Here is a 14,146-nt window from a genome sequence, read left to right as displayed (position 1 = left end):
GCTTCCACAGACCTTAATATGCTGCAGAAAGAGGTAGTTCCAGCATCCAGCACCTACCATTGCATGCGCACTATTGCAGTGTACCTGCCCAGCAACATTCCTCAATTCCAACAAGAATAGCCCCTTTACTTGTGCACATCTTAATCTCAGTAGTAAATTTGCATTTGACCCATCAAGGCTTGCCGAAACTTCATTCAGTTTTACAAGGTAGGGCAACTGTAGTCGAGTATTAAGAGCCAAGTCGCGCTATAGTACAGGTGTATTGAGCTACACATCTGTTGGCCCAAATACAGAAAATATACAACTTTCTTGCCTGGATGAGAATAAAAAAAATTGTGAAATACCAAGATGGAAAATGTGTTTGGACCTTCTTAAACTATACACTTCTGAAACTATATGAGATCGATACTATGCGACATTCAACTACGGAGCTATGAGTTCTGCAGCTCAGTTAGCATGTCTACAGAACAATGTGCCAAAGGGTGGAGATGGCCATTTTGGTGGAGTCCTTGGCTGTTAAAGAGTTGCTTATATCGATAGTATTGACTGTCGTTTTCGAAGGTTTCCAATGACCACGTTCATATGATTAATATAAAATGATATAATTGGGATACACCTTTAAAGTATAGCAGTATTCCATCTTTAAATGAATACTAACTGTATTAGCATGAAACATTTAAAATACAATGTTTTGTGCGTTGCTATCAAATTTATATCTTGGGGCTCGACACGTTCTCAGACTCAGCTAATCGGTTATATCAAAAATACGAGTATATGAAAACTCGCAATTTTAAACACTTGCCTCCTCTTTGAAAAATTTTTGCGGACGCCCATGGTCTAAAATGGTTCATATGGCTCTGAGCACTATGGGACGTAACATCTGAGGTCATCAGTCCCCTAGAACTTAGAATTAATTAAACCTAACTAACCTAAGACATCACACACATACATGCCCGAGGCAGGATTCGAACCTGCGACCGTAGCGGTCGCGCGGTTCCAGACTGAAGCGCCTAGAACCGCATGGCCCATGGTCTCATGGTGTATCCTTGTACCTTAACTTATCCTTTACTGCGTTGCGAAAGTACGCCCATCCAACTAAGTATGACTTTTGGACGCACAATGTTGCTATCGATACTGCTGTTACTGAAACAGGCACGGACATTGTTAAAATGCTTGCAATGCAGTCGTTGATACAATAAAACTTTTGTTAAAAGACGACTGCCTCGGTTACATTCTCACGTTATTACGACAGAATTTCTAACAATTGTACACATATTATCTGTCTTAATCAGTAATATAACTGTAATCTTTTAAGTTTTTTGCAGTATTATACGATGATTGTGGTACTGAGATGTGGCAGTAATAGCTGTTGTCTCAAAGTTTGTCGTCTGTTTATCTTAAAAATGGCCAAGCTGCGATGTGAAAAAAGGGAACTTTCACGCTAGGGTTCTCGTAGGATGATTTCGTAAACGTCTAACCCCGCAAAAATGCCTCAAACCGTTTCTTTCAACTACTGGTTATCACGACTGTCTACAATTGTAGTGTCAGAATATCGTATGGTCGTGCTCCCGCCTACGACGACTACTTGAAGGTCGATCAGAAACCGCTGTTGTGCCAGAAAAGTATCGTTGGTGGGATGAACACGATAGAAGAGGGCCGGCGTGTGACTCAACATCGGATACAGGCATCCTGTATACTCCCGGATGTAACACACACGATTATGCATGAACATTTGTGAAAAATGGCGGATACACGCTCATGTCAATTAGTGCAAGGAAACGGTCTGGAAATTCGATCGAGGCCACGCATTCCGTCCACGACGTCGTGACAGGGACATAACGTACTGTACATGAAACCAGAAACTAGGCCGCAGATCAACTGCCTGCCTGTTCTGAGAAGAACCGAAAACACCAAAACTGATTCATACGTGAAGCAGTCCTAAGAAAATGATCGCCTATGTCTTTTGTTACAGTGGACATGTTGCAACCATTGCATTAGGTAGTCGGTTAATCCCGAATGCTATACAACAATTTGTATGCCGCAAAGTCATCGATGAAATCGCGATAAACAATTGAAAACCCCGCATCGTTCTATCGTTCTTCATCTTGATAATACCAGGTGTCGCACATCAAGCAATTGATTATTTGATGGAGAAAAACATCGAATTAATGTTTCACCGCCCGCATTCGCCCGATTTATCTCCGAACTTTTTTTTTTACCCTTATGTCAAAGAAGAAACGCATGGCAGGGATTTTCATCATCTCAAGAAACTGTTGAAGCCCCTGCAACCCTGCTAAAACCACGTTTTTTAGGTACCAACATTAGGGTGGAGAATATACTTCCTGAACTGGTTCGAATGCATGCAAAAGTATATACATTTTGAAGGGGGATATTTCAAGAAACAGTAAAACGATTTGTACCAAAAACTTTTTTTCGTCAATTTTTCTTTTAACGCAAGTGGTGGCTCTCGTTTTTGTCAAAACACATCTCTTCTACTGAACACGTGCTCACAGCTCTTACGATATCCATTTTAGGGCCAGTCTTTACTAGACGTTTTTGCTTCGAGTGATCGTTCCTGTCATATCCCTCAATACTCATCATTTCTCCCGGGACATGAAATCCTGAATAATCAAATAACATATGGATTTACTAAACTTCTATGTGGTGCACACATTTTTTCTTTATCCACTTCATTTAGCAACATACACTAATTTTAAAACATTTAAAAATTATTTTTAGTAATATGGAATTTTTCCATCCCCTGCAAAACGAAAAGTGTCAGTCCTGCAGAAAAAACGGTTTTGTTTGTAGAAAATTCAATGCAGTTTAATTTTCTACCGAGCAACATTTTCATTAGATGCCATTAGAAGTTTCCGAGGTCAGTCCTGCAGAAAAAACGGTCTTGTTTGTAGAAAATTCAATGTAGTTTAATTTTGTACCGAGCAACATTTTCATTAGTTTTCGAGGTATTAAAGGAAAACGTACAGAAAGGTGTTCTTTATACGTTCCTCCCTCTTCTCTACTCACACGCTCACACCCCATTGGTCAGGAGTTTGGTACGTTGTTCATGGCACTCCCTCTAACCACTCTACGAAAATTTGCGACTACCCCAATCTTTTCCCTTACTTTTCCTTCACTGACTGGACTATTACCATCAGCAGAGAACAAGCATTACCCAGGGTGTACGTGCAACCCTCTAACATGGACGCGATGTAGCTTCCACCTACCGTATAGAATAAACTCACCACATGAAAATTCAGCATCATGTTTGAAAACTGCACAGTTATAATAAAATAGTAAAGTTATATTAAAGGTCGGGTAACCGCAGCCAAAATTCCATCTTCCGCACTGGTCGTTAAAATACGAGGGTTGGAACTTTAATAGTGGCAACTATTTATTTACAGCTCGTACAAAATAGATATGTGTTTCAAAGATTTACTGACCTTCAAAGTAGTCACCAGCATTGTGTATAATCCGTTGCCAGCGATGTGGAGGTCCAGGACACTCTTACCAATGCCAGCTTTGTTGACTGTTCAAGCGGTGTGGTCTGTTGCCCGACGAATTTGTAGCAGTTCTAAAGCGAATGCCGTAAATTGTTTCCCTCAGCTTAGAAATCGGGTTGAACTCACGAGTGCTTAAGTCAGTGGAGTGCAGTAGGTGGTATAGCACTTAGCTGCCCCATCAGTCAAAGAAATCAGTAACAGCTTGCACTCTACGTGCTTGAGCACTGTCCTGCAAAATAATGGTCAGGTCCTGCAGAAAGTCGTCATTTTTGGAACACAGCCTACGACCAGCTTAGAGACAGAAGTGATGACAGTTTCCGCAGGACCTGACCATCATTTTGCAGGACAATGCTCAAGCACGTACAGTGCAAGCTGATTGTTTGACTGATGGTGCAGCTAAGTGCTATACCACCTACTGCGCTCCCCTGACTTAAGCCCTCGTAAGTTCAATTCGATTTCTAAACTGAAGGAAACAGTTCACGACATCCGCTTCACAACTGCTACAAATTTGTCGGGCAACAGACCGCGCCGCTCGAACTGTCAACACAACAGGCACTGCTAAGAGTATCCTACGACTTCCACATTGCTGGCAACTGGTTATACACAATGCTGGTGACTACTTTGAAGGTCAGTAAAACTTTGAAACACGTATCTATTTTGTACGAGCTGTAAATAAGTAGTTGCCACTATTAAAGTTCCAACCCTCGTACCTTTTCTTATAAACTCACTACCGGTTTCGCATCAATAGAGATGTTCGAAAAAACCTATCAGTCTCTATTGCTGAGAAACTGGCAGTAACATTTTAATAAAATTATTTTAGCATCCACTGCGTAAGGTTTTATTCACGGCCGGCCGCGGTGGTCTCGCGGTTCTAGGCGCGCAGTCCGGAACCGTGCGACTGCTACGGTCGCAGGTTCGAATCCTGCCTCGGGCATGGATGTGTGTGATGTCCTTAGGTTAGTTAGGTTCAAGTAGTTCTAAGTTCTAGGGGACTGATGACCACAGCAGTTGAGTCCCACAGTGCTCAGAGCCATTTGAACCATTTTTTTTTTGTTTTATTCACAAAATAGCAGCGTACATAAATCTATCACTGATAGAACTCACCTAACAAAAACTGTCGGAGAGCTGAAAACAAGAACCACCACCATCCAAAACTTATGAGGAGCATCTGCGTCCACCTTACGTTCTCCTGCCTTGGAGCTTCTCAACCGCTGAATAATATATCCGTTTGATTAAACAGCCTGTTATATTCTTGGCTGTGGCCGCCAATATTTTATTTTGCTAGAAGCTCGCCTTGATGCAGTTTGATACCCGTGAAATAGCATATGGTACAAAAGTGGAGTGAGATACGAGCGACAGATGGTACAGTACGTACCAGTCCCGTGGGAGAGTCCGCCATTTGTTCTGAACTTGCTTCTGATTGGTCGACAAATTCGGGTGCTAGGCGCCACAACGCCTAAATTCTCTTATTAATTATTTATATACTTTTCATTGTATTTAACCCAGTTTTCAGTATGACTGTCTCTCATGGTTACGCTGCGAGTCTATCATTTTTGTTTATTAAATTTCACTAATTTTGAGAAACATAAGAGTAACGATCTTACAACCGGAGTTCTTTGGACATCTTCGGGTTGCTTTGGCGCGCCTGGGAGACGGAAGTACTTCGTCTGTGCTTGTCACTCTGTTCCGGACGTGCTGGAGTGACGGACATGTCGTATTCTACATCGGAAGTTGGATGGAAAAGTTACCTTACAATTAAGAAAGTTATGTCGAGCGTTGTAAAAAAAAACTATAAAATGTGTGAATATTTAAGTAATAACAGGATACATTAATGAGAAGCGTCGCCTACCATCATTGTCAGTACTACAGATCTTGCCCTCTGTAGATACAGTGACTAACCTGGGCAAGTCTACTAACCTGCCAAAAAAAAAAGCAGAATCACAGATTCTAAAGTTAACAGCTAGCAGCCTCTGCCGAAGAAGATCCCACGACTGACGAGCTGTCTTCTGCGCTGGGGACACAACTTTAGAAGACGACAGGTTGGTGGAAAAAACTGTCAGAGACTCTTATTCAATCTCTCCAGCTTCCAGATCTGACTTCCAAAGGACGCTTAATTTATAAGCCCACACGCAAAAACAGTCCAGATATAATAACACCATGAGAATGATTGCTAGTGTTACCAGGTCAACCCCTACACAATGGCCACCAAAACTACGTCATACTCGCCTCCTCAACAATGACGCATAAATCCTCTCACGAACAAGGACAAAAAGATCATGGATGATACAAATCTACCAATCCATCAATATATCGATGATGCCAACAATATATGACTCCACTCTATGCGATCTGCAACATACGAAGCAAGGGGCGCTGAGGAAGTTCAACTTAGCCAACACTTGGAATTCAGGAACGGACGGAACAACAAAACCATAATATGCCGAGTATCACCCAAAAACAACCGGAATTTGTCCCAGCACACAAAACACGGCCACTGCATAAACAGTTAGAACTCTGCATGGCAGGTGGGCATATTGTTTATACAAATCGGATAAACAACCATCTCCATTCCGTAAGTGCAGAGAACCAGAGACCATCAGGTACTTCACAAGAAGAACGCCCCGCAATATCATACAATAGTAGACCAGCCAAGTTCAAGCCGGTGACCCCAATGTCGACAGATTACGCATATACTCCAGGTGTTCACTTGTGTACGGACAGTGTGGGGGTACACAGTACTTTCGAGTAGACGTTTCTGTCAAATCTCCAGGGCATCTGGTAGACATCTGGACGTGGAGGGAGTCCTGGGAACAATGATAGTCACTTACACGGAACTCCTCGGACCAAATGGCCCCAGAATGGCATTCTGAGTTATGACACACACGTACCGAATCTAGCACGATACAGCTACGCACTCGCCTGTTGTTCACCAGGTGGCTTGCAGGCTGTCTGGTGGCTGCTTACCGTTCCAGCTTCCCTTCCGCAATCTGCAACAGAGAGGATTTTACTGCGACAAATATTCGCGTGGCCATTTGTACGTAAATGGTAGCGGTCTTGTTGGCATGCACAACAGAGTAGCAAAAAGGCACAGTACACACATTTTCTATCAGGCTTGGTGTTTCCACTTCAGAAAAATAGAATCAACAGAAAATACAGTTTATTCGTTTGAGTGTAAGACATATTAAAATCTATTCAACCAGCACCAACAGTTGATCTTCCGAAATTAACTATTTGACTATAGTCCAAAAACTTGTTCATTCAAAATACAGGATGAGAAATTTTACACAGCAGTGAAATATGAGTAATTCAGATCAACTGACCAGTTACGAGGATCATCCCTTAATTAAACAGATAAAAATATAAAGTTAAGGCAACGACCGGTCGCGGTAGCCGAGCGGTGCTAGGCGCTTCAGTCTGGAACCACGCGGCAGCTACGGTCGCAGGTTCGAATCCTGCCTCGGGCATGGATGCGTGTGCTCTCCTTAGGTTTAAGTAGTTCTAAGTCTAGGGGACTGATGACCTCCGATGTTAAGTCCCATAGTGCCTAGAGCCATTTGAACCATTTTTTTAAGGCAACGGCTAATAAAGGGAATTTAAACTCTCGTGTTAGCTGGCAACGTTACGAAGCGTGTCTGTCATTCGTTCGATTAATACTTACGTAAATGTAACGTCTATGGTCTTAAATACGATGATGTGTCCGCTCGAAGAAAGTAGTTTTGAAGAATAGAGTTCTGTAATCCGACGATTACCAAGGAATAGAGCGGTAGTTGCGATTTTTTACGCATGTCTGTAGATGATTAAAAGTGCCCGCAAAAGCGTAACCGACGAGCACTGCACAGGGCGTCTGGTCGATCTCGGAGTCGCAAGCTCGTATCGATTCACATATCTGAGAAGACTGGCGACTTACAGCTGAACGAATTATCGAAAAATGTCAGGTAAATTATGGCATATCTCAAAACTAAGTGAACTACTGTAAGACCTGTGCGATGTGGGTTCTCTGAGGGCTGTCTGCTCCTCTTTCGCATCGAGCTAAAAAATCGTTCCAGTAGCGAAGTTGGTGCATTTCTGGGTAGGGCTTTAAGCTGCTGTGAAGCAGGCATACCTCATTTTGAGTGGGAGTCCGTCAAAGCACGCATTTGAAATACCCTGAATCTCCTGTCCGTAAGAAATTCAAAACGCAACCATCGTCTGGTAAAGATAACATTAACCTTTTCAGTGATTTTTTCCAGTTAAGAACAAAGCCAAGGGGCGCTGAAGACTAAGTATCTGGGATAACGGAAAGAGGAAACGTGTGATGCTTCTTCAAGACAACACTTTACCTCAAACGGGACGACTGACGCTGGAAAATACCGGCTCCTACATCATCCTCCTTGCAGGCCTCACCTTGCCTCTTCGCATTTATATCTGCTTGGTACGTTGAAAGAGGCTTTGCGTGTCATCAAGTTCAGTAACAACGAAGAGACAAAAAAAGGTAGAAATCTGGCCTCGAGATGAAGCTAAGGAATTCTTCGCTGAGGCGATACGGAGACTCGTAAGAGGATGGGACAACTGCTTAAGAATGAGATTTTCACTCTGCAGCGGAGTGTGCGTTGATATGAAACTTCCTGGCAGATTTAAACTGTGTGCCGGACCGAGACTCGAACTCGGGACCTTTGCCTTTCGCGGGCAAGTGCTCTACCAGCTGAGCTACCCAAGCACGACTCACGCCCCGTCCTCACAGCTTCACGTCTGCCAGTACCTCGTCTCCTACCTTCCAAGAAGCTCTCCTGCGAACCTTGCAGAACTAGCACTCCTGAAAGAAAGGATATTGCGGAGACATGGCTTAGCCACAGCCTGGGGGATGTTTCCAGAATGAGATTTTCACTCTGCAGCGGAGTGTGCGCTGATATGAAACTTCCTGGCAGATTAAAACTGTGTGCCGGACCGAGGTTCGCAGGTGAGCTTCTGTAAAGTTTGGAAGGTAGGAGACGAGGTACTGGCAGACGTGAAGCTGTGAGGACGGGTCGTGAGTCGTGCTTAGGTAGCTCAGTTGGTAGAGCACTTGCCCGCGAAAGGCAAAGGTCACGAGTTTGAGTCTCGGTCCGGCACACAGTTTTAATCTGCCAGGAAGTTTCAACTGCATAAGAGTTGGTACGGATAACGAAGCATGTCCAGAAATTAATACCCAGTTGTTTTAATATCGAAAAGACGATATATCTCGAAAAATTACCTAACTCAGGTTGGCGCCTTCGTTCCAAATGCGCTCTGTGAGTCGAGGGATGTCCCCTCTTTTTTGTTCTGTATCTCTCTTCGTATTCTTTCAAGCTTTCACAGTAGTGTGCAGCATTAATTGTTAACTCCTGAGGCAGAAATTCAGTTTGGAGAATCCCTTTACAGTCGCAAAAGACAGAGCCACGATTTTTCGGGCCGAAACAAAGGTTTTAAATCTTTTAGCTGATGATAAGGGCTGTCGTCACTGCATTCTCTTTTCCTTTCAGGAATGTAGTGCGCCATCTAGATTTAGTCGCCAGTTGCAACAGAGCCAAATAACTGTTCATCTTCCTGTTCGAAGCACTGAAAACTTACCATGAAAATGCGATTCTGCTGGCTGCGTTGAGCTGTGGGCTGTTTTGGTATTCACGTCGCAAATAATTTTCGAAATCTGTTCCTGTAATGATATCACACAGAGAAGATCTGGAGATTTCTGGAAACACTGCGTTCATATCGTTCAAAGTCAATCGGCGGTCACCGCGAATCATTTATTAGATCCTATTCACCATCCCACCAGTCACTCTTCATACAAACGATTCAACCTCCTGACATATTTTCACTCAATAATGTCTTATGCAATTATTTTCTAGGATCACTCACCACTTAGAAAGTAGTACTGATTGCACAAAAGGTAGCAATAGGAATAACATGTTATGTACATCTGCAGTCGTCACGTAGATACCTCTTCAAGCAGTTAGGCATTTTAACAGCACCGTCATAATACACACAGCCGTTGATGAAATTTGTCATAAATAATTCATCACAATTTGAGAAGAACAGCGACGCCCATATCTACAAAAATAGGGGAGAAGTGACCTTTATTACCCATTCTCAGAGCTGCCAATGGCTCTGGAATGAGTTCATTACGAAGCAACAAAAATTTTTGACTGTCTGCCCAATAACATAAAATGGTAGCAAAGCAGTTTTAAATCTAACATAAAACCATTTCTCACTGAAAACTATTTCTATTCTGTGGATGAATTTCTATTTAAAAACTGGTAGCTTGAAAAAAGTTTGTTTTTAAGTGTAGTTACATGAGTAGGACTAAAAAATGATGTGTTCATTAATGTTAACGCTGATCATGTATACATATCCTGTAAACTGACTCGTTCCACATCATTTCGATGAAAAAATTGTTCAAATGATTTACGGAACATGTAATTACCTAATTAACTGGAATAGAGACACTCATTCCAACACATCAACACAAGAGTTTTCAGCGAACAGCACAAAACGTGAGTGCGTGCTACTCCGAGACCTTATACTTGAATGCAGTTCTGCCAACTTTGTCGAAAAAAAAATTCCTTTGAACGTTAGAGGCACAGTACTCTTACTTTCTAGACATGCTTCGATAGGGGCAAGAATAGATAAAAGTGTATTGATTTAATGAATCTTTTTTTTTTTTTTTACAGCTGTGTGTTTAAAACCTGAATCCGCCCGCACAATATGAACCAGAACACAAATTTTAAATTACGCCTGTAGGCTTTGTTTTACGGACTCCAGCGTGACCAGTTTTAGAGGGCAGCTCCAGCGTATGAGATCCTCGTCATGTGAGCGTGGCTGTAGAAGGAGTTCTGTCATGGGCTGGTAGAGCTGTAACAAATTGGTACAGTTAATACGAAAGTGTAACGAGGCATGAGGAGCCAATCGTTGGGATGAAGGCGACGTGCTTCCTGTGATGGGCGAATTTAGACAGCCGGTATTTATGTTGGAACGAACTTCTACCGTGCTGCACCCATCGTTTGTCTCGCGTAAGCATAGTGAGAATCGAATGGTAGCTGCCAGGCCGCGTAGAGGAAGTCGTCAGCAATACCGACCAGAAGTGACGGCAGTGAGAGGGAAACGACATTCAGACACGCACAAACAGCTCAGCCGTCCGCTTTCCCGCATTCCCCGCTATGTGGCCACAGCCGGAGGTGACGGGCAAGCGGCGCAGGTGAACTGCAGAGCAAGTTGAAATCTCAACACTAGTACGTCCAATGATTTCAGCGCTTCTGACACTTTGATATAAGCACCGCTGCTACTAAAAACGATTACTAGCATCCAACAAGACATTAGGCACTGATGGAATTCCAGTGAGATACTACACCGATTTTTACTTCACTATTACTATTATCATCATCATCATCATCATCATCATCATGTCCACCCCCGGTAGCTGTGTGGTGGAACCGGCACGGTAGCTCAGCATGTTCGGTAAGAGGGTTAGCTGCCCTCTGTAATAAAAAAACTGAGTTAGAGGATCAATGCTGAACTTGAACAAGTGTCATAGGACATCCGTCCCGAGCAAATACGACGATCTATTACGAACAAAAAGCAAAATGAGATCAATAAAGAAAAGTGGTCAGCGCGACAGAATGTCAATCCTAAGGGCCCGGGTTCGATTCCCAGCTAGGTAAGAGATTTTCTCCGCTCAGGGACTGGGTGTTGTGTTATCATCATCATTTCATCCCCATCGACGCGCAAGTCGCCGAAGTGGCGTCAGAATGAAAGACTTGCACCCGACGAACGGTCTGCCCGACGGGAGGCCCTAGTCACACGACATTTACATTTATTATTATTATTATATTATTATTTGAGTCCTTGGTCTTTTGACTCGTTCTGTGCGACCCGCCACGACTTCCTTTCCCGTGCCAATCTCTACATCTTAAAATAGCACTTCCACCAAACGCCCTCAATTATTTGGAGTGTCTGTCTTAACCTGAAGATGTCCTCTACAGCTCGCTCTAGTACCATGGAAGTTGTTCCTTGGTGTAATGCCGCGCGAGATTAGCCGAGCGGTCTAGGGCGCTGTACTCATGGATTGTGAGGCTGGTCCAGGCGGAGGTTCGAGTCCTCCCTCGGGCATGGGTGTGTGTGTTTGTCCTTAGGATAATTTAGGTTAAGTAGTGTATAAGCTTAGGGAATGATGACTTTAGCAGTTAAGTCCCATAAGATTTCACACACATTTGAACATTCCTTGGTTTACTAACACATGCCCTATCATCTTGCCCTTCTTCTCGTCAATGTTTGCCACATGATTCTCTTTTCCCCAATTCTGTGAGGGACCTCTTCATTTCTTATCAGTCCACCTAATTTTCATCAACCTTCTGTAGCACCCAAAACACTTCAGATAATCTTCTTTCCGATTTCCCATAGTCCGTGATTCACTTCGATGCAGTGCTATGTTCCAAAAGTACATTCTCAGCATTCGCAGATATTTCTTCCGCAAATTAAGGCCATGTTTGACACCAGTACACTTCTTTTGGCTAGGAATGCCCTCTGCTTGTACTAGTCCCCTTTTTATATTCTCCTTGCTTCTTCCGTCATGTGTTACTCGTATTTTGCTTCCATGGTAGCAGAATAACTTCGTGATCACTGATTTTGATGTCAAATTTGTCCCTAATCTCATTGTTGTTACTCCTCATTACTTACGTCTTTCTTCGGTTTACTCTCAGTCCATAGTGTGTTCTCAATAGCTTTCATTCCATTCCATTCTTCCGCGCCTTGACAGCAATGTCATCAGCAAATCTTATCATTGATATCCTTTCACCCTGAATTTTAATCTCTCTCTTGAACCTATCTTTTATTTTCGTAATTGCTTCTTCGATGTATAAATTGAACAGTAGCGGCGAAAGATTACACCCCTGCCCGATACCCTTTCTAGTCTGCGAACTTCGTTCTTGGTCGCCCATTCTAATTTTTCCCACTCGGTTCATATTGTTTATTAGCTGACTTTTCCAATAGCTGATACTTATTTTCCTGAGAATTTCGAATGTCTTACATCATTTTCCAGGGTCGAACAGCTGTTCTAGGGCTGCGAATCCTGTGAATATGTCTTGATTTTTCGAGTCTTCCCTCCCTCTGAAGCATAACATCAGAACTGCTTCCCCTGTCTTTAGCACTCCTAGAGTCAATCTAACACATCCTCAATCGTCTCTTCCATTTTTATGAACATTAACTTTGTCATCAACTTGAATGCATGGATTGTTAAGCTGATAGTGCGATGGTTCTCGCTTGTATCTACCCTTGCTACCTTTGAAATTGTGTGCACAATATTTTTCGGGAAGTTTGATGATATTTATGCAGATTCGTGGGTTCTGTAAAGAAACAAACTTTAATACTCGTTTCCAGGATGAGATTTTCACTCTGCAGTGGAGTGTGCGCTGATATGATGCAAGGTTCGCAGAAGAGCTTCTATGAAGTTTGGAAGGTAGGAGACGAGATACTGGCAGAATTGAAGCTGTGAGGAGGGGGCGTGAGTCGTGCTGGGATAGCTCAGTTGGTAGAGCACTTGCCCGCGAAAGGCAAAGGTCCCGAGTTCGAGTCTCGGTCCGGCACGCCGGCCGAAGTGGCCGTGCGGTTAAAGGCGCTGCAGTCTGGAACCGCAAGACCGCTACGGTCGCAGGTTCGAATCCTGCCTCGGGCATGGATGTTTGTGATGTCCTTAGGTTAGTTAGGTTTAACTAGTTCTAAGTTCTAGGGGACTAATGACCTCAGCAGTTGAGTCCCTTAGTGCTCAGAGCCATTTGAACCCATCGGTCCGGCACACAATTTTAATTGTCGTTGGTTGCACGTTTCCGAAAAGATTTTACGTTTTGCAAAGGCATGTCAACAATTCCTTCTGCCTTATTTGATCGGTTATCCTTCAAACCATGGACCTTGCCGTTGGTGGGGAGGCTTGCGTGCCTCAGCGATACAGATAGCCGTACCGTAGGTGCAACCACAACGGATGGGTATCTGTTGAGAGGCCAGACAAACGGGTGGTTCCTGAAGAGGGGCAGCAGCCTTTTCAGTAGTTGCAAGGGCAACAGTCTGGTTAATTGACTGATCTAGCCTTGTAACAATAAACAAAACGGCCTTGCTGTGCTGGTACTGCGAACGGCTGAAAGCAAGGGGAAACTACAGCCGTAATTTTTCCCGAGGGCATGCAGCTTTACTGTATGATTAAATGATGATGGCGTCCTCTGGGGTAAAATATTCCGGAGGTAAAATAGTCCCCCATTCGGATCTCCGGGCGGGGACTACTCAAGAGGATGTCGTTATCAGGAGAACTTAGAGAAAGCTTTTGACAATGTTGACTGGAATACTCTCTTTCAAACTCTAAAGGTGGCAGGGGTAAAATAAAGGGAGCGGCAGGCTATTTACAATTTGTACAGAAACCAGATGGCAGTTATAAGAGTCGAGGGACATGAAAGGGAAGCTGTGGTTGGGAAGGGAGTAAGACAGGGTTGTAGCCTCTCCCCGATGTTATTCAATCTGTATATTGAGCAAGCAGTAAAGGAAACAAAAGAAAAATTCGGAGTAGGTATTAAAATCCATGGAGAAGAAATAAAAACTTTGAGGTTCGCCGATGACATTTTGATTCTGTCAGAGACAGCAAAGAACTTGGAAGAGCATTTGAATGGAATGGA

The 14,146-nt window shown here is 43.3% G+C and overlaps 1 non-coding gene across 1 annotated transcript; it reads left to right on the top strand.

The window, feature by feature from the left end:
* Nucleotides 1-12,998: 12,998 nt before the first annotated feature.
* Nucleotides 12,999-13,073, top strand: Trnas-cga (transfer RNA serine (anticodon CGA)). Its single transcript has one exon. It is a non-coding gene; the product is annotated as a tRNA-Ser (tRNA).
* Nucleotides 13,074-14,146: the final 1,073 nt, after the last annotated feature.

The sequence above is a fragment of the Schistocerca nitens genome, chromosome 6 (genome assembly GCF_023898315.1).
Source record: "Schistocerca nitens isolate TAMUIC-IGC-003100 chromosome 6, iqSchNite1.1, whole genome shotgun sequence".
Lineage (NCBI taxonomy): Eukaryota > Metazoa > Arthropoda > Insecta > Orthoptera > Acrididae > Schistocerca > Schistocerca nitens.
The sequence above is the reverse complement of the archived record's forward strand: the minus strand, read 5'-3'. Positions and strand labels throughout refer to the sequence as shown.